Source organism: Larus michahellis, chromosome 6, assembly GCF_964199755.1.
Source record: "Larus michahellis chromosome 6, bLarMic1.1, whole genome shotgun sequence".
Lineage (NCBI taxonomy): Eukaryota > Metazoa > Chordata > Aves > Charadriiformes > Laridae > Larus > Larus michahellis.
In genome coordinates this window covers 50,074,742-50,096,431 of record NC_133901.1, presented here as the reverse complement: position 1 = coordinate 50,096,431, position 21,690 = coordinate 50,074,742, and the positions used below count along the sequence as shown (strand labels likewise).

The window sequence follows — 21,690 nt, the reverse complement described above, 5'->3', positions numbered from 1 at the left end:
AGTCCCACTGTAAAGACTCCCACCAGGCTGTTTTCCAAACTCCTGGTGCAGCTTGAAGTAGACAAAAAAACTCAAGCAGATTTTATATGAAGAGATGTAATATTGCTAACTCTGTGACAGCAGATGGAAAAGAGTCAGAGCGCTCTATACACAAGCCTTATAATGAACGTTAAGTATTATCTCAAATAACTTCTATGCCATAAGCGCAGCAGAGCAGGGACTGGCCTGTGTAGCGCACGATGAAACCTTAGCCCCGATGAGGTCTTCAGAATAGCTGTAGACTGTAAATGCAAAGTATATTACAGAAATAATTTTCGACTGGAGAAACGGCGACATAGCAAATCTTACTGAAGGTCACAGTGCAAGGCAGCAGATGAATCAAGATTTAAAAAAATAATTTCTGTTCCCCAGACTCAAAATGGATCGAGTCTCCGTTCCCAAATGGCCCTCTATAGAGACAGAGCTGGCTTTGGCAATCCAGCTCAGACAGCGACAATAAGCTGTGTTTTCTACAACATAGACAGCCGATCGTCTTTCAGTTCTGTCTCTACATACTGTTAACTTCTTATTGGAAAAAGGACAAAGGAGAGAAGGGGAGAAATTACTATGGGAAGATGTAAAAAACAGAATTCAGCTAAATTTTTCCTTTTTTTTTTTTTTGTTTCTGAAGCAACAACTGATTTTGAATGCATGACTCTCTGGACTGACTGCAGGATATGGTTTGTAATTCCAGTTCAAGTCAAGTTCAGTCTCAGTGATACATGTCCCAGTGTGTCAGCATAGTACCCAAAAACATGTGCCACCTCTCAAAAGCAACCAAGAAAATAACCTTTCCACCTCCACAGTGAGTCTTTCCCATCCCACTGTCTCTGCAAGGACAGCCACGATATTACCACCCTTGTACTTGGCACTAGAGCTCCAAAGTCACGCTGAACTGCAGAGAGGCAGGAGCCAGCGGAGGAAGAATTCAGAAGGGCAGAGAGGGGTCAGATAGAAACATACAATGAATGCTGTATCTTTTTTATGAGGTGAATTCTCTGTAAGACATAATATATACACAGCTCCATGCACATCAGCTGCTATGAGAAGTGGTCTTCATTGTACTCATGTGAAACAAATTCATGCAAAAAATTCCACTCACATTCCTACATACTCAATTTTGACTGAGAAGACTAAGAATTGCAAGTCAGTGTCTTCCCAAATAGCTCACATCCTTTTGCTTTTTAATCCCACTGGATAAAATAGAATAATTAAGACTATTTTGGATTCAAAGATTCACTATCTTAACATGTATTAGACAAAAAGTTGTTTCTACAGGAGAAAATAACGTAAAGAGGGACTTAGAAGCTCAGGAGCCCATGTGTTGTCTGCAGAAATTTCCAAGCAAGTGTTTCAGGGGTAGAATTCATGATCTAAACACCACGGTAACAGTAACAAAACTGAGAGTATGCTAATCTACGCAAAAGCCTGGCAAAATACTTCTAAAACTTTTTACCCCCAAAACACCAACCTGGAAAACACTTCTCTTCCCTGGTTACACTCACTCATCTCTCCAACTTCATTTTTAGCGTTGGACTGAGTGTCTATTTTGCAAAGAGCTGTAGCTTCAGTTTCCTGGTTAGCAGTTTAAAGGTGAAAATCACAAGACAACTGGATTATTCTGTAGAATAAGGACGAAACCAGGGTTTAAACTAGGCTGCCACACCTGCAGTGCCCAGCTGAGGGGCAAGAGGGACAGGAACCCCCTTTGCTGGGCACTTCTGAATCACAGCAGTGTTTTCATAACAATGACTCCATTCAAGCCTCTAGCGAAGCTCCCAAACAAGCCCCCATTTGTTATGAGGGTGAGCTCGAAAAAACAAATTAAAAAAAAAGGCCTGTATCAGATTGCTGCTCAAGAATCTGTCAACTCCGATCTCTTTAACAAGGCTTCACAGCCAGAGGGCATGCCAGCTGGCACAGTACGCATTTAGCTCTTTGGGGACCACATCAGCTGGTTTAGGTTCAAATGAAAAGAAAAAAAAAGCAACAAAACAAATATACCAACGAAAATTTATATTAAAAGGAGAGAGAGCTGTCACGAACAACCTATACCCAAAACACAAAGCCCAGAAAGATCTATACTGGAGAAAGAAAAGGAAAATTAAAAAAAATCACATTGAAAATTGCTCACTTTTAAAGGAAAAGAAAATACCTGTGTCCTCTTCTGAGATCAAACTCCTTAGAATCTATCACCACACACACAAAAAAATTATAGATAAATTAAGGTCCATTCCAAACTCCTGCCAGGACTGCCTGAGTGCAAACTGCAGGAGGCAGCAGTCAGAATGCACAGCAAGGATGAAGTGTTTCACCGGTGCAAGGATGGAGGCTCAGCAGGCTCCCAAAAAGCATCGCTATACCAGAGACCATCAGCTGTAAGGTCAGCTACCTCACATATCACCAGCATCAAGACAAATGCTTTATAAAACTTAGATGTTCTGTTTCCTAGTGATATACAGTGTTAGTGTGAAACATAAACTGTTTTGTGAATTATCAGCTGCTAAGCCATGTGGCAACTGATGTGATATGAAAGCAAGATAACAATCAGAATTGTGTGGTTTTAACGTCTGATCTTGATATTTCCAACACTTGGAAATTGTCATGGGGGATCAGCACAAATGCTGAAGACAAGCACTTATCCAAAACCAGTGATCAGAGTATTTGTATTTGGGGCTGCTGGAACATTTATGCTAAGGCACATGGAAAATAATGGGTGTCATCTGACACCTTCATCAAGAGCTTCTGTCATACAAGCTCCCTCCTACCTGAGCTACAGAAGGTCTTCCCACCCTAAAAACCAGTGTCACGAGTACATTTCCCCATCCTTTTTTATTATTCATAATATAATCCCTCTTTCTGGAATGCACAGCAGCAGGATCTTGCCCTCATCTGCAACAGCTCTAATTCAGAGGTCTTTCTTCGGCACTTCCTGGGAGGCGGTTGTTGCCTTGGGCCCCAGAGGGACACCAGTAATCAAGTTACACAGTAATCAGAGAAGGAATCTGATTGATTTTCCAACCCATTCCACTTTAATGGTGTCATCGTGACACAAACTTCCTCATTAGTCTACTCGATTGCGAGACACCATGGCCCCTCCCCTGTCTGGGGTGGTATCTGTATGCCGGGCCTCCAGGTACATGCAGCCCCCCTTCTCTCATGACGGTGGGGACCTGGCAAGGAACACCAGCAGAGCACAGTGAGCCACACAGCAAAAGAATTAGTAGAACCCTCAGGAGGACGAATGCTGGTTGTATTCCACATATTGGATAAAAAAAATACTGTGAAAATTACAGCCACATTGTAATGTAATTGCCAACCCAGACTATTTTTGGGCTCTGGGCGTGTGTTTCAGCTAGCACCCACCGCCACTCAAATCCTGTGGTGAGAGACTACCAAAGGAATACAAAACTCAGATCAAAGAGGCAAGAAACACTAATGGTGCCCACGCTGCTCCGACAGCCAGGCTTGCAGCCTCCAGCCAGCGCTGCGCTCTGCTTCGGCAAGTCCCCATGCAGGGAGAGGCCTCTTTCGGTACAGACCTGTGGTAAGCCGGAAAGCTGCCAGCTGGCCAGCAGGCTTGAAACATGTCAGTCTGATATAAGAGGAAAAGACCTCTGCGATGAAGTAATAACTATTTTTCTTGTTTTATTATCATCCCCAGACAGGTATGCAACTTCACACCTTCTGCAAGAGCAACAAACTGTAGTCGATGCTCAACAGATCTGCACGAACTCCTTTCAGACCAGCCTGGTGGAAACCCAACCGCAGGCTTGAACTTACCCTTGTGCCAGCGCAATGCAGTTTGAAGGTGCCATGAAGGCATGGATCTTGGAGAGGCCATCTCACACTGCCAGACCAGCTCCACGGGGGGCTGCACAGGGATCCCAGGATTCCTGCAAGGTTCTTGCTGTTGGGATACATGATATATCCCTTCTGCTGACAACCTAGTTTGCAGCAGATCTTTGTTATCTTACTGCTTTACAGTACAAAAAAATTAAAAACAGGTTTAGTCCTTCATGTGCCAATGATAGAGGCACGGCCCAGGACTATCTGCTAGAGATATAAACCAATCCAGCTTCCAGGATATCTGGTTTTCAGCTCCCTGCCTTCTCTCCATCATACTACATTCACTGGTTAGGGTCATTACAACTGGTCTGACTAATTTTCAAAAGCAAGGCAATGTCAAAACTTTTACACTGAGGTATTCCCTCAAGTTGAATGTCAGCAGCACAACCCCTATATGTTTCACTGTCTCGGCACAGGACAAATTTGGGAAGGGAAAACAGTTGTTGTCTTGTTTATCAGCCTGCCTAAAGATCAGATGTGCAAATCAGAAACCTGAAGAATTGTTTAAAAAACAATCAAAATTTCAGCCTTCAATAGGCTAGTGTTACCTACTTAATAAAAATAATATGTAGCTTGGCAGCTGCACACCTTTGCTAGAATGAAAAGGAAAGACTACAAGTTATCGTGACAGTGGAAATGCTCACAGATGCCAGAGCTTTCCACCAGCTGAGGGGACGTAACTGCTCTGGGGCTGCACAGGTCTCTCTAATGCAACGGCTCATATGAGAAAAAGGAGGCATTTTCCTCAGAGGTAACCAAAGAGCCATCTCCACTTCTTTATTTCATGTGCTACTGAAGCTCCAACACCCAGGTGTGAGGCCACCACAAGAACTGCATAGTTTCATTCTGGACTTGCCCTTCCTTCTGTTTTGTGCCTTTCCTGACACATAGGTCTATGCATGCTCTGACCCTAACCCTTTTCCCAAACCAGGTGATAACGTGAGACACCGGCTCCTGTCTGCTGCCAGCCAGCTGGAGCTGTGGGATGGAGAACCAGAGTTAGCACAGGTTATAGCCTGCCACACAAGGGCACACCAAGTTGCTCTCCAATCCCACCCAGGTGGGAAGTGGATATCTCAGTCACCCCATGTGGGAGGAACACACCATCTTCAGCCTCCTCCTTACATTGGTAATCAACAAGTATATTCTATCATGGCAGAACATCTTCAACTCAACTGTGAGAACAGGAAATAAATGCAGTTCCTTCCGCATTAGATATGGACAAGGATCTAATTTCCACTCCCTCATGCACCCTGCTTATCACAATTCAGATAAACGATCCTCCTGCAGAAAGCAAAACGTCTTCTCTGCTGTCTTCTCTTAAGTAACTTAATCAAGTGGGGAAATACAGCCAAACTGTGGCACAACCAAGACAACTCAGTGTCAGTCAGAGCTGAAGTGCCTTAATATAGAAATGTACATTATGAGAGTTTATCTGCAATTGCTATGAAAGCAACCTAACCGTTCTTCCTTTGAGCTACACTTTAAAGATTTCACCTCAATTAGCAAGAGGCTGATCTTCTATATTCAATTGCTTCCTCCTGTCAGGTAACACATAGGAGCTTATCTTCTCTTCCAATCTATTTTATCTAGGAACATATGACAGTAGGGAACAGGTTAATACTATTACACTGAAAAGTTCGTCCAAACTGACATCAGAAGAAAGCTCCACCTCAGGAGAACCTCAGGAAAAGCTCTTGTGCTTATCTGTTCTTGTGTATTTGCACCAATATTCACAGGGTGAGAATTTGTTGGGCTTGTAAAAGAACATGTTCCCCAGCTGTCTACAGCAGCTCCCTCCTGCCTTCAGCTGAGGTCATCTATTCAAGACCTCTATCCAGCGTAAAGCTAATGGCATATCTCCCAGTCTTTGTAGTTTCTAATAATCAGTTCTGTATTACGTTGGCATGATTGAAATAAATAAGCCTCCTGGACTCAGAAAACAAAACACATCTTTGCTGGCTCGGCTACTGCAAGACAGCTTTTAACACAGTGCAAACTCACTACAGAAAAAGGAAGGGAAAATTATATAAGCAATGATATAAATCTGGTCTAGCAAAGGCAAAATGAGTGAAAACAAGCAAAGGAAAGAAGAGTGCAACGAGTGGAAAATGGATGACTTGAGGTCTATGGAAATTACACAGGCTGGCTGAGACAGTGGTTCGGAGGCCTGGGTTTTGCAAGGCAGGAACAAATGCAAAGTGCTCTACTGCCCTCACTAAGCCTTCATGGCCACCTGCGCAATGAAAATCATCATCTGGTTTTTCACAAGGGTTATGGTAGAAACAGGTCTCAAGAGGAGTCTCTACAGAAGACTGTCAGGGCCCTGCATACGCCAACGGCCTATGAATGCCTTGCCCAGCCTCCACCTATTGACCTGCAAGCTGTACCTGAGCTCAGGCCATGACCTGAACTACCCTGCAAGTATGTTCTGCCTTGCTGACCTGACTTTGGACCTGCCTGATAACTATGGACTCTTTTGGTGATCACTGGATTCCACGTTGAACCTGGTGGCTGTCACTGACGACCTCTATTTGCCTCTTTTGGGTACTGTTGCTGAGGATGCTGCCTGTGTCAGAGGAGGAGGAGGGTGGCTGCAGACCCCATGCATGGTGGGTCAGGACAACTCCAGCCTACTTGGGGTCATCATGGCCTTGATGGACTCTACAGCAGCTTCACACACTAGTTAGTTTTCAATGCATGAAGGATGTGTAAGTGACAGCAGGATGGAGTCTGCTAGAGAAACAGGGTGATAAAGAGTGAGTTGTGGCTATTGTTAGACTTCCCTGTCTTAATGTGGGTGGAATTAGTTAATTTTCTCTCAAACCATCTGTGTTTGTAATTGTTACAAAATCAGGGCAACACAGGCAATGCACACTTATTTCCACACCACAGTTGACACTATGCCATGTTCACTACATTTTAAACTAGAATTTCAACACTGTACCTTCTGTTCCCCTTTGTAGAAACCTTGTTTTTAGACAATCAACACAGAGAAATGAAACGTATTTCAAAAGACTTAAGTCTCAAATATATTAATTCATTTTAAACTGTACTGTAATTACACACCACTAGTTCTTCACCTTCCTCCCACTGAATAGACTAAATTGCTAAAGCAGGTGCTACATTCTTGCATTTTTAATTAGTCAACTGATTAGAAGTAGAATTTTTTTCTACTATGAAGCTACATCTTTAAAATACTCCTTTATGCAGAATAAGTCCAGGACCTCATTAACAGCCTAATTAACAGTACAGACAAACTCAGGAACAAAAGCTGACATATTTGGAATCAAATCTACACTCTGATAAAACAGAAGTTTTGTGAGGAAGGCTCGGGAATATTGAGCAAAACGTACACCTCTATTAGGGACCGCAGCTGAAGACAAGAAGATCTGGGTACTGAAAACTGTAAGGTGCCCAATTATGGGTTCTGGAGACTAAATCAGCTATCTTGGAGACTGTTTTCCCAAATTTACAGGTACTAAAATTCCCAATGAAGTGCATTCAACTACTGAAAATCTGATTAATCTTTCATTATTAACATGGAAATTATTTATGCTTTGAAGCAAGAAATTGGTTTTTCCATGAAGAAATTTAGTTTTGAAGTTCACTTTTAGTTTCAGATAATGGAAAAACGTATGCCTAACCTTCATGTCAAAATTAATGGGGTTAGTGCTGTGTGCCATTTTGCAATTTTGTTTAAATATCTACAGGATTAAACAATTATGAAACTATTTCTGTTTCACACGTAGCAATAAGATATGAGATCAGATATCACAAGTAAGACTTAAGAAAATAGAAGTATTCAGAACACTGTTTATTATGAAACTTAGTCTAAAGCAACATTAGTGTTTTCAGGCTTTCTTTTTCTTTCTTAATAAATCTTCCAACTTGGTTCAAATAACTGAATTGAAACCAGAAAATCCCTGTAACTTGTTTTTAAAAATCAATGATCAGATTGCCTTGTCTCAGTTGGAATGGAAAGAATAAAACTGCCAGAAAAGTGAAATTCTCTTCAGGTGGAAACGTGCATCAGCCTGTATGGTGAGGTGTTCAGTAGGAAAGAGAACTCACTTCTCTTGGTCTAGCCTGGTAGAAGGTATTTAGCCTATAAAACGCTGCAAAAAACCTGACGACTTGATCCACCACTTGCATACAACAACATAACCACTTACCAACACGTAGTTTTAGTAACGTGGTGTGTTTTCAGCTTTTCTGCAATGTTTTTGTGGTAAAACTTGTTCCACAAACAAGGACAGGGAAATGCTTTATAAAAAGTAAGCAGACACAAGCTCCTTCTGCGAGCTTGCCCATGCTAGGAAAATAACAGCCACGGCACCGCAATTACCACCCTAGTGAAGCTGTGCAATGACATTAATGTTATTGAGCACTACCAGATTTGCACAGAGCCCTGTGTTTTCTACCACTATTCCATGCACGTTGATAAACACAGCTGAACTTTGCCTATACAGACAGGCTAGCTGATGGCACTTGCTGTAATACAGCCACTAATTTTCCATAGCCTAGCAATTATCTTGAGATAAAACATGGCTGCTCTTTAATAGCATGCAGAAAATAGTGTACTAAGTGAAAATTTCTGCACTCAAAATGGGAAGGGGAATTTATTACTAGTCATTGTATAAAGAGCTACTGCAAACAATGCTCAAAAAATAGTGGCAAGTACACTCCTTTATCCTGCCATACATACTATCTCATATTAAGAAACATGATCCAGAACAACAGATATAGGAAAGAAAGCATACAGACAGACAATTAGTCAAGTAAACAACTTGGGAATGATTGCTGGAAGAAACAGGTTCGCAAGAGCAGAGAGAGGGAGGGAGGATTTGGCAGCAGAGACTGGGAGACTGTTCCAGGAATAGGAGGCAGCATGAAACAAAATGCAAAGCTGAAAGTAGGAGGAAGAGATAAAGGGAGGAGTGCACAGGGAGTCAGAGGGGAGCAGGAGAAAATGACAGCTCACATTGCTTAAGGAGGCAGAAACATAGCGCCTAAAGACAGAATTTGCCTGAGATATTAGGTATAGCTTGCCTGCTTTTAAAAAACATAGGTCCGTTAATAATCAAAAGAAGCAGGGTCTAAAAGGCTTAACAGCTCATCTTCAAAGATGAGTTCCAGCAGAAATACACCAGCATGCTTATAGCTTACGTATTTAATGCTGACCGAGAAGGGCTTATACGTCCGCAAGGCTAAAACTCACCATGTCTTGCAATATTCCGGACACACGACAGCATTATTTCATCCATATCCTGAGTAAAGTCACTGCTTGCTGGTTTGGTTGTGCAAATCTAATACTCTTGCAAGTACTGTCTTAACTGCATTCATCCCTTCCCTTTGTCCAGAGAGAAGCATTTGAGAGCAAAAGCAGGCATTAGGCAGGGAAGTTGCCTCAACTACATTCTTACAGCGCTTTCTGCCCTTTCAATTGTAAACCGCTTCCCAGACAGAGACAAAAGTGGTATTAGCTAGCTGACAGTGTAGATTACCTACATTAAAGAATGCACACAATAAAACATTATAAATACTGAAATTTCGTCATTAATGTTGAAATCTCAAGTACAAATGTGCTAATTGATCTCAGTGAGGTAACAGATACTTTATAGTTTTCAGATCACTTAACACTAAAACCTTGTGCACAGATGTGATAGGAGAGAAACAACCGCATTTAGAGCATTCAAGTAATTCAAACTCGACTTTGCAGAAACACTATAACTAAATAATTAATGCATTAACACTATACTTCCAGACAAGATTTTTTTCTTCTTTTTCTATTCAGCATTGCTGCAAAGGCAGTCTGGAGATCCAAATTCTGAATTTTCTTATCTTCTCCACTGTAGCCAAAACACAAGAATTAAATAATTTTTAGCTAGACAGTAACTTTGAAGAGCTATAATTATGTTACTAAAAAATACACTGTGATAAACATCTTTTAAAATTTTAGACATTAATTTTAAAGTTAAATACACAAATTAATTTGAACTCTAATTATTTGGTCTACTTAACTCTCACATAATTAATTTGGTAGCTGGAATATAAAGATTACAACTTTTTGGAAGACATGCTCCATTTTCTTACACAACAAAGAAATGAAGCCTCTACTTGAATTGTAAAATTCAGCCTTCATTATGAATCTGGGTTAGTGTTTCTGCAAAATAATTTGAAATGCTTTGACTTTGTCCTCACTCTCCTGTGAAGCGCTAAGTGGCTTGCAGAACATCTGTGACTGCAAGTGTTAATGGAAAACGCGTTCAAAGGACCTGCTGACATCTTGGTACCTGTAGCAAGAATCCTGCCCTGGCGCTTTTATGCTTATTTTTGCCTATATTCCCCTTTGCCTGCCTGTATTTTCCCAACCAATTTATTTGACACAACAAGGCAGCATCGTGAGGCAGCTGACTGCCTCTGGATGCAACCCAGCCTCCTCCGTGCTCGCCAGGAATTGGTTTCGCTGCCTGACTCCCCCCTCAGCTGAGAGGGGCACAGGAAATGGGCAAATTCACCAGTATCCCCCCACCCCAGCCAGGAGAACAGCCCTGCACATCCTCCTCCTCCTCAGCCACACAGGGCTGCCAGTTTGACAGCCGCATCGGTCATTCCAGCTGCTGGAACCCCACTGACGCGGCTCTCGGTTTCAACCCCTGGTGTCCCTCTGCTGAGTGGGGCAGCCCCTTGGCAGCAGTGGCAACAGATAACTCTACCCAAGCAGTGACAAGTGTGTGTAGGGGTTATCAAGCCATATGCTAACCCTCATTCAGCTTCTCCAGAGTTGAGACAGGCTGGCTGTTTTCTATCTCATTCCTGCACACGTAAACTGAGGACCCAATTTTGTCCTCTCATCCAGAGCATTCAGAGAGGAAGACTCCACAAGCTGAGCCACAAGTGAGGGCTTCATGTTCAGGAGACCAGCACTGGGAGCTGCCAGGGAAATTTCAGTGCCCTTTTTTGGCGTCCTTTTCTCCTCACACAGAAGGGGCAGAAGAAAGAGCAGCATTATCACAGGAGGTGAGACAGGGTGGGGTATTAAAATCTTCAACTTCCCCTTCATGCACTGGTCCACAAGCATCAGAAATAGGTTCAAAAACCATCTTTGAGACAGTGAGAGCTCTTCATTTGCCCTCTGGGAGGGAGCTAGACATCATCCTAAGAGCTAGGGAATTTGAGAGTAAGACTCAAGTTCAGTCCTTTATTCCACTTTTAACTTGATGTGGTTACACATTTCCCAAACCCCAGCTGTAGAATGAGAATCACGTTACACAAGGATGCTGACCACTGATGCCTCAACAGCACTTTGTGAACCTATTGGAATGAATTGGTATCCTCACGTTACCTGGGTAAAACACAAACTTCAAAACAGCAATAAGGGTGGGATTGCCACTGCTTGCTGCTCTACTGCAAACACTCCAGAGAATGAGATTTGAGACAGAAGGTGAAAAATCCTCTAGCAGTTCTCGATTAGCAGAAGGATTGTAACTCAGCTTGGTTTGCTACAGCACAGAGGTTGCTCCATAGAAGGGGTGAAAATTCCCTTCCCCTCCACTGCCTTTGCCAGGCTCTCATATATTTATTTTTCTTCACTGCTGCTATTTGCGTCAAACAGGGGAACCACACTCATTCAGCACGGGCCACCTCAGAGGTTAAACTACTGCCAAAGGCATTTGATTCATTGGGAAGGGGGAAGAGAGTGAATTTATTTTAGGTCAAATTGCTTTTATGAAGAATCACCTTGGACTCTGCAAATGCTAGGAATACAAATAAAAGGAGATATTTGAGTCCTCTACTTCTTTAAAGAGAGGTCCGCTTTCCTTCACGATCCTAAATAGACTAATGTCAACCAACCAGTTTAATGTCTGCAGGCTGAACCAATGCCACAAATCCTACCACCTCAGAAGAGACACCTTAACTTCCATCCCCCCGTCCTTATAGAAATCCAAAGCAGAACAACTGTACAAGTACCAGTGGGAGCTACTGGAGGTCTGCGTTATGTGCTCTCCCACATTCCCCACCCCTCTGCCCCAGGAAAAACATTTAGCCTTTATACAAATATATTCTGCACTTGAATTTTCAGTATTAAAATGATTACTTACTCTGAAATGAAGCATTCAATATGGAGTGGCCACTAAGCACCAGAGAAAGGCTGAAAAGCTACCACACACCAAAGCAGAAAGAGGTGAAATTCTCCATTGGGTCTTTTTCAGTTCCAAAAAGGAGGGTCTCTGCATAAACTCAGCTCATATATGGGAGTATGAAAAAACAAGATTATACTTCCTTTGTTGTACAATACCTAACTTTACAACCTTTTATTTGGAAGAAGGCATCACACTGGATTGAAAGCAGCTTTTGAAATGGTAAGCAACAAAAACAAATCCCTTTAAGGAATATTTTACATTAAAGATGGCTTCAAATTTGCAGTGAAAGATTCCGGCACCAGCCATATTCTGAGAACAATGTGTGCTCTCTCTCCGCCAGCCCCTGTGCCTGGCTTGCTGGCTCTATAGTGAGTTTGTTATTGCCCTAAGGGAGTATTAGATAATGAAGAGCTCCGAGTTTTCCTTTCGCTTCATGCCTGGGCTCATCCTAATATGTGTAAGCAGGCTTAGTTTGCAGACTTTCCTTCTCAACCTCTTTCCACTCCTATTTTCCAGCAACCCAGCAACATTTTTTATAAATGAGTACTACCAATTGCCTCTCTTGAAACAAGTTTATTGAATCCGTCACCTTCTTTAGAGTGCTTCAAAGACTAAAATGAGGTTCCCAGCTTTCAAGCACACCCAAGGGCTTTTAGTGCACTAGGTGACTCCATCATAAAGCATCAGAAAACAGGCACCCCACAGAGTGATAACAACTCAAGTACCTGCTCCAGTCCAGCTCTGCGCTGCAGGTGGCACTTCATTCTGCTAGAAGAAAACTTCAGCAGGGTCCAGGTGTGTGGAATGAGGTATGACAACGGAGACATGTCTATACACACTGAAGTGGTAACACCAGGCTGAACGTGAGCTCGTGCAACCGGACCTCAATTGTGGTTTCAGGCAAATGGCTGCATCCACTCACAAAATGCCTCTGACATGCTGTAACATTTTACTGAGCGCATAAAATGGTTGTTTCACGATGAAGGACAGCAGTGGGGTTAACAACTTTTCATCATATTTCATCTAAGGTGAACAAACTGGATACATCATTTCCAGATAGTTTAAAACAATAGAGAATGTTTTTACTGAAAGATCATTTGTATTTTTTTTAGTCATTTCTTTTAAATCATTGAAGCAGAAAAGCCACATAAGGAGGCTGTCTCCCAATTCCAGCAGTGAGTTAAAACCCAAGATTCCGGGAGTTAGCAGGCCACCTTTGACAGGTTACTTCAGCTCTGTGTTGGTTAAACGCTCCTGTAAACACATACCTTTTCATTATCTATTTGGGGTTCTTGAATTGAATGGCCTATATAGAAAGGCCAGATCCTAATACCATATGAAAAAAATCTCACTGCAATTTTAGCTAACCTGAAACATATGACATCACTCAAGCAGAAACCATCACCCTTCCTCCTCCTTTATGAGCTGAACCTGGGGAGTGAAGAAGGAGGGCAGAGAAGGGAACTGAAAATTGTTGTCTCCTCTTCCATACAGCCATATTGTAGAGGGAAGGTTTTAGACAGCAGGACTTAAATCTACACTGTTACTTACAAATCAGCCTAACCATCTGACTACACGTGTTACAGTAAGAGGAAAACACTAAGACCCTTAAGAGAAGAGGCCCTGCGAGAAGTTTCTGGTCTGTGCTCCAGGCCAAGCTCTCACATTGCAGAAGCATCCATACTATCAGCATGAACTGGACTGGTTAATTAAAGAACATTTTTAAAGGTGCAAATTCTGTTTAATGTGCCCTGACCAGGAGAATGGCAGCTACATCTCAGCTTGAGGATTAAGAAATTTCTTAAGGATGGGAAAAAATCCTCAGTGTTCCAAGTGAATCTTATTTCCCAAGGAACTAAAAAATGGAAACCAAACACATTGTTAACCAAAGGCTCTTCTAGCTTGTGATAAAAGGAAAAAGAATATCTATTAAAATTTCCATTTCTAAGCTTTCAAGTTGCTAAATATTAACTTAGCACAACTAGCTTTGCTCTTGAGATGCAAATGAGAATTTAGATTGCTGTGTGAAAAACCACTAGAAAATGTAGTTCCATTAGTCCTCAGGGAACATACAAGACATCATCTGATTTTTTAAATTTTCTATCTGTAATGGCTCTAATCTTTACAGTGATTTCATCAGTTACCAATGTTGCTGATATCTGTTCATATTCCAGTCAGGCACCCAAGACATACAGTAACTACGAAGGGTCAAGGGAGTATCTATTTATAGTGCAGCGTGAGCAGTAGCCTAGGCGAAGGCGTGCAGCTGCCTTGTACTATTCAAGCGCAGTCGTGAGCCACCAGCTCCTCACAGGGCAGATTGCATCCTCCTCCAGCACAATTCAGAACCTGAATTTAACCCAGCAGCAAGGTTAGATGCAGAGACATCCTATCAGGGAGGGAAAGGGAGAGCAGAGGGAAGAGAAGGAACTAACAAAGAGCTTAATGAGCAAGGAACGTAGCAGGCATATCAGTGCGAGATACAAGCCCTGCCAGCTCCACTTAGTGCACTGCCTAATACAGTCACCAAAGAGCAACTCCTCCATCCTCTCAAAGCACTGTCCTTGCAGATGATGACTGGTTAACAAGGAGTCAAATAACAAGACATGAAAGAAAACGATGTTTTCTTGTAACAGCCTAGGTAACAATTAGATAAGGAATAGCAAAGGTAAGCACACAGATTCAAATTCCTACCTTTCAATGTGAAATCCTCAAGTGAAGTTACTCTCTCAAAAGAGGTCTGACAGTCAGCAACCCAAGGAAAGACATGGAGGCAAAGGGAAAGCAAGAAAGCCTGAGAGCTGCTCTTCATATATAAAGTGAGCTGGCCTTTCTGGAGAAGGGCAGCTGGGCTGCACAGTTGGTAGATGGCAGAACCATTATTAGTAGCAGTGGCTGCCTTCCCTTCCCTCAATGTTGCCAAAATCTCTCACATAATTTTGTGAACCTAAGGATGCTGGAATTTTAAGTGCAGACAAATGGAAAAATGTAAATAAATCCATGCTAAAAAAGAGCACATCAATGCTGAGCACAAGCACCATTAAACGCTAGCTGGTATATCATACTGTGGCTACAGGTAGGTGGTAGGCAAAGCACAGTCCCACATAAACAGCCCAAAATCACAGCCGTCTTCTCCCCAGAAACTATCCTGCCTTGCAGCTCCTCTCTGAAAAGCTTCCATGTCACTCCCTGAAATCCCAGGAACAACGAGAGGAAAAAGTAAGGAAGACGGTGTGCAGAGGAAGGCAGAGAAGCATGGTCCGGTACTCAGATTACACGGCACACGGCAGATTTGAGATGCTCCTTCAGGGTGGGGGTACAGCTCCATTCCTTCCTCCTCTTACACACTGTGCATCTAATCACGGCAGGGCGTTGAACTCCATTTGCACGGCAGACAATGGGATCTGGCAGCAGTTCAAAGGCATTTCTAGCGAAGTGACTGAACCAGCTCACTGCCGGCGCAGGCAGCCGGGGATGCGGAGCGCCCCGCTTCCCTCCCCTTCGCCCCCCGGGCTGCAGGGGCAGGTGCTGCACCACGGGCAGCCGGTTCTCCTTTTGTTCCAGTGGCAAGAGGATCAAAGAGCAAACCAAAAAAGTACCGCCAGGGAGAACAGCAGCACCTAAACCCACGTCAGTAAGGTAGAGGGAGGCGGGGAGCAGGGGAGAAGAGGAGGGAGAAGGAGAAATAGAGAGGCAGGCGGGCGGGCAAGGGAGGAGAGGGGAGGAAGGCAGCCCACAGACAGCAGTGCCTGGCACCCTGACAGCTCGCTGCCGGAGTTCGTCTTCTGAAGCTGTCACAGGTTTATGGATGCCTCCAGACTGACGGGCTGACAAGATGAGGGAAACTACACTCAGTAAATGTATTCAGCAGCAGTAAATTGCATCTCTTGCCCTAATGTGGCTCGCAGTTTCACTCAGTGAACTGATCTCATTGTTGGGGGGGGGATAGAGCAAACCAACCCAACAGCACACCAGCTAAGTATACTCAGACACTATTACTGGAATCTGGAGACTGGAATAAATCTGCAGAGGGACACAGAAAAATCACCTTCTTGTGCACCACTAATAAAAAATTAACATGTTAAAAGAACAAGCACATAAATCTGAAATTATGTTCTGTCCCTATCTAAGTGTGTGTTTGGTCACAGTGGCGCTGGGGGAGCTACACTCTCTCTATATCCCTGAAAGACTGGCAGAAGAGGGGCTTTCTACTTTAAAACAGAATAGAAAACGGTGTCCTAGAGGAGCCGAGTGGCAGGCAGGAAAGGAGGCACTTCTGACCACAGCAGCATGCTCTGCTCTTTGAAGATGCAATGCCCTAGGGATGCTCAAAGTTGTGTCCTTTCCCAGTCAGGGTTTGGGAGAAGAGGGTTTTCAGACAGGATGACACACTAGCACACATCTCTAGAGGAGTTATTTTAATAGGAGCTGACAGCACATAGCAAACACTTCTGTAATAAGACAGTGAAAACTTAAATGTGATGGAACGTTACACGGTATTAGAGAGCTCTCTGAAAAAGGCCTCAACCTCAGTGATTCAGGTGCCATCTCTGTTATAAAGTGAACAAAGCACCTCCCTAAAATTTTATCCTGACAACAACAAGCTAAAAACTAAAATCAGTAACAAGGGTCAATTACCAGGCTCTTAGGGTTACCTACTACGACTTAACCTGCTTTTGCAGAATGTCTAGCTTCTCACAGTTAAATTGACCAGGTAGCTGCAGTAAGGTCTGCCTCAAAGGTATTTTCTACTGTCTCATTGCTCTGACAAGACAGAAACAGGTTCTAGAAGCTAAGGTAGAAAAAGTTGTAAATGATGTTGTTTATTATGAGTAGATGATTCTCCTTTTGAATTAACAATAAAACTAATTCAGAAGAATACTATTATATATTCTTTCTGTCCTATAATGGCACAATGATTTACTCAGTGTTGTTTAATCCTAGAATATACATTATAAAACCATAGCAAATTATTTACTCATTTATTTAATATGGAAACGGAAAAAAGCACTGAAGTCTTTCAGAAAGAAAAGCACACAGACATTAAGATATTTATTGCTAAGCAGCGAATAAAAGACAAGGTGCTGAGGGATAAGGATTACACACATGAAACTAGTGCTGCTGTCCTAATCAATCAACAAAACTTAAATGGATGCTGAGTACCTTTGAAAAATGTGGTTTCCACATCTAACAGAAGAGACAACGCTCTATTCTGCCTCATTTAAAAAAACCTTCTCACATACATGTCATGCTACAATGCAGCACTGCAAGTTTGCAAGCCTCTTTGTGAACTGCAGATGGATGACGCTGACAAAATTTTCATTTATACATAACCTAAAACCATTTAAATTTTTAGCTTCCAGCTCCTCTCTATGCCAGTAAACAAACCCTTTCCATTCAAGCTGCAGTATGCAAAAAGCAGATGTTGGAAATCTCTTGATACTCCACTAATCACAAAGACGACAGAAAACCCTGACTCCACACAACAAAGGACTGATTTTTAGAGTAACCAAAATTTTCGTGATGAATTTTCACCATACACTTAATACATTTTTCTCCAGTCTCCAGTGTTTTATAGAGATTCAGGTTTATTGGACACTTGCTGGTAGTCTTTTCAAATTTATTCACTTATAAAATGTTAGAGAGAAGAATTACTGCTGCTCCATGTATATGAAGACAATTAACTTTTGCTCACTGCCTAAAGTCACAACTTCAGTATCTCTCTCAGAGGCTAGATTTCCTCTCCTCCATTATTCCTACCCAAACCTCCCACCCTTCCCCACTCCCCCCCGGCACCCAGAACTATTCCACACTATGCCCCAGATCAATGTCAAGCAGGGAAAAATTTAGCTCAATTGCTGTTAAGCATCACTTGGAGGCAAGTACATCAACTATGTCCTCATTCTAGCAGGTAGTTAGAGTGGGATTTCAGTGACATTTTCCTGAGCAGTCAGGCCTAACTACCCTGGCATGACGCAAACTGTAGTTCTGCTCAATATCACTTTGTGGTGACGGTCTCCAGAGAGCCCTGGAAACAACGGGAGAAATGCTGGGTGTTGCTACCAGTTAAGAGAGACAGCCCCTACTGCTGCACATTGCAAGTACAGTCTCCCCTTCCCAGACAGCTTCCCCGGTCATGAAGATTGGGATAACCATGTAGGTCTCTCTACAACATTCCCTGTGCTGGCTATGATATACAATAAGGCTTTTCTGACACCATTACGTGATGTTTGTATTCACTACTCAATGTATTTTAATCATTGTCGTGAGAGCAGAAGCACAGCTGCAGAATTATACAACACCAGAGCAGAGGTTTCCCACCAGGATCAGCAGACTATATCTGAGGCGTCCACAGAATGGTTACCAAGAAAAACAAACCAATCAGCAGCAGCTTTAAATCACTGTAAAGGTGTCAGTATCTTTATTAGGCAATTTTTGTACATCCGTGAATTAAAACAGATTTTAAAAGGAACTTTTGTTAGGGTAATGCCCAGAAAGATGAAAGCAAACTCAAAATGTCTAGTCATGGTTCAGATAAAAGTCTCAGTCTTCTGTCACTGGCTGAAATCACACGCCTGCTGCAGCATTTCTGGACCAGCCTGTACCTTTCCTCTGCTTCTAAGACTCATAATCTGGAAAACCCACCAGAAAAACAGAACCAACTATTCGGAGAAAGAAAGAGGCCTTTTACGGTCTCTATATCTAAAGTAAGAATGGTGGTTGTTACAAAAATATTAACATTATTTGCAGTATTTCCTCCTTACTGTGAAATGGCATAATTTCCAGGATGTTGGTTGGACCCAAACCTCTTGCTGTGCTTTGTATCAGTAGCTTAAAAGGCTATACAGTATCAAAGTAAATATGTTTGAAATAAGTGGCCTTAGTTTGAAAACAACCCAATCTTGAAAAGTTAAATAAAAAGGAGCAAAATCCCACTGTCCAAGCAAATCTTCTAACATACCTATATTGAAATCCTGACTTCATTCCCCAAAGGACATACAATGATCCTCTCTGATGCCTCCCGTTCATTGGGCTATACTACAAGGTGTTTACTTGGACCTTTACGATGACTTTAAATGGCTAGGCAAAACACTTTTTTCATGCCTTGCCATGTCAGAAGGACATACGCTTTTGTTACACTTTTTTCAAAATATCTCAGGTTTAGGATTCTATTTACACCGAGTGCTCTTGAGAAATGGACAGGGCCTAAACAGTTCTGGAACTACCAAAACATAGAGAGATATCTGTTTGTTTAATACATTCTTTGAAAAATTTTCTTGATCAGACTTAGTTGTACGCCACCGAGGCACGGTAGTGTTGACAGTGCTATCCCCCAACAATTCTTAACCTCCAGACAGAAACACATAACAAATCTACTGTGGTTTACAGTAATGTATGTACCAAACAAGAATTTCTCACCCAGTTCTTCAGCCTTGCACACACCAGTCTCCTCTATGCACAGATCTTGTCCCCCAGGGCTGTGCCCACTGTTTCACTAATTTACTTTACTATATTTTACAGGTAGAGACAACACACAGGATACGCTGTGGCCAGTCCCATAAATCTTGAAATTCTTACTGGAGCCAGTGAAGACCAAACATGTTTGTGTGTAAATTTCACTGGAAAAATACTAGCAAAGATAGATCACTACTGAAATACTTTAATACTGCACTAAGAACCTGCAAAAAATTAGTTTCTTTTGAGTTCCTCCCTCCTTCCTCACCCAAATATTAAAGAAGAATCTAGAATACCTTAGCTCTTCTCATCAAGATACTTGGACACAAAGCAGATTTTCTGGGGATCATCACGGGAGGAGGGAAAACTTCTCATTCTCTTTAGCAGCCACAGAAGGGACAGGAGAAGATTTAAGGATGCATTTAACCCAGCCAATATCTGTTTGTTAACAGAGGAACGGCTTCCTGTTCTGAATTTCCCCTTTAACTAAGGTTAACAGAGATCCACTCCACAGCACAAGGAAGCCTGTAACTAAACCCAACAATAGCTTACTGGCCTAACGTGAACATTGCCAGAATTGAGGCAGGGATGGGGGCTGAGAAAGGAGATGGACCCTGCAGACTTGTGTAGCAGGGTAGCTCATTTAATTTCCACAAATTTTGGTAAATTTCTAGCTGGCTTGAACGTTTATGTTGCCACTGGTGAAATCTACCCTCCCTGAAATTCAATCAAAAATAGCTCTGTCATATTATCCTTTTTTTTTTTGGCTTGCCACTGAAATAGAAAACAAGAATAGTTCTTGAGAAGGTCTACTTGTAGTTGACTTTGGGATTAAGGGGAAAAAAACAACAAACAAAAAACAATAAAAGGTTTGTATTCCTAAAAACATACCTCTGTCTCTTTTACCAGGAGACAAGTGAGCCATCATCCAACCCATCCACCCTGTTTGGAATGAATTGCCTATCTGAAGGATGACAAGAATTTCTGGGGTCAGAATAAGCACATGAGGGAAAACCCTCTTCTTCCCCTTCTGTGAAACAAAGAGGCTCTGTTACAGGTACCAGTTATATCATTAAAACTTGTGAGAGATGATGGCATACAGAGCAAGCAACCTTTCATCTGTCCCACTAAGGAGCTGGAGGTGTCAGGACCCTGAGGGCACCATCAGCCCTTAATGGTTCAGACCAGTCTCATGTGGGACCTCCACTCACCCCCTCTGCCTATGTCCCAGCATCCCCATTTAAGCTCAGGCCTGGGCCTTTGCTCTTTGCCTGAACTTTGCTGCAGGTGTACCTGTCTGCAGCCCTGCCTCTGGGCCCTGTCTCCTGGACTGTCTTACGCTGTAGGTAGCTTGTCTCCTGGAAAGACCCTTCATATATACGCTGTAGCTTGTATCCAGCCCTGTCTTTGGACCTGTGTCCTCAGTGTACTTTGGACCCATGCTGTAGGTTTGTCTCCAGCCCTGACTTTTAAACTCCTGGATGGAGCCTCACCGCTCCATCGTGCCTGGGACTGTCAACAGACCCTGTTACCAGCACCCAGCTCTGCCTGTGGGACTGTGCTCCATCGGTGAGGGCACTGCCTGCGCTGGGGTCACCCTTTCCTCCTGGCTTGTCTCAGCTGCTGGCCCTTGCTGTGCCCTGACAAAAGGCTGGTGCATAGTGATTGCAGAAACAGATTTAAAAATCAATGGAAACAATATTAATCTCTTGTAACTGGTGACTGGACAGGCCCTTTCTGGGAAGCCCTCCAAGTTGCCCGTAACCACAACCTAAGTTGATTTCCAAGCCCTGAAGCGTGGCCTTAGGACAGATCTTGGCAGTTTGGTGAGGGCCTTAGCTTTAAAAACAGCTTTAATGACAGGTACAGAAAATATAATCTGAGAGACTATTAGAGTTTTGTAATATATAAGCACATGAATCATTTTGTGGAAGAAGGTGAAAGAAAGGAAGAACATGTGTTTGCATTTATAGGAGAAAACTTAATGGTAATGTGTTACTTTTCGTCTTCCACATTAAAGTAGAAAAAAAGCTCTTGATGTACTGAACACAGCATTCCCCAACCGTAAGATTATATTCATTTAAAATGCATGGCAAGAAGGGTGTGAAAAGGGCCAGAGTTAAACCATTCAATTGACAAATAGATGATACATTCAGAAGAGAGGAACATGCCCCTGCCAGAGCACCCTAAGTCGTGCCCT

The 21,690-nt window shown here is 42.6% G+C and overlaps 1 protein-coding gene across 7 annotated transcripts in view; it reads right to left on the bottom strand.

Annotated features, from left to right (window-relative positions):
- NDST2 (N-deacetylase and N-sulfotransferase 2) overlaps nt 1-21,690 on the bottom strand; it is a 138,672-nt gene that overhangs the window by 27,666 nt on the left and 89,316 nt on the right. The window contains exon 1 of one of the 7 annotated variants that reach the window (XM_074592988.1): nt 14,730-15,671. The exons of the other annotated variants lie outside the window; for them this stretch is intronic. The gene's annotated coding sequence lies outside the window, so the exon portion shown is untranslated. Of the gene's footprint in view, nt 1-14,729; nt 15,672-21,690 lie in introns of those variants that run through there. 7 annotated transcript variants of the gene reach the window in all.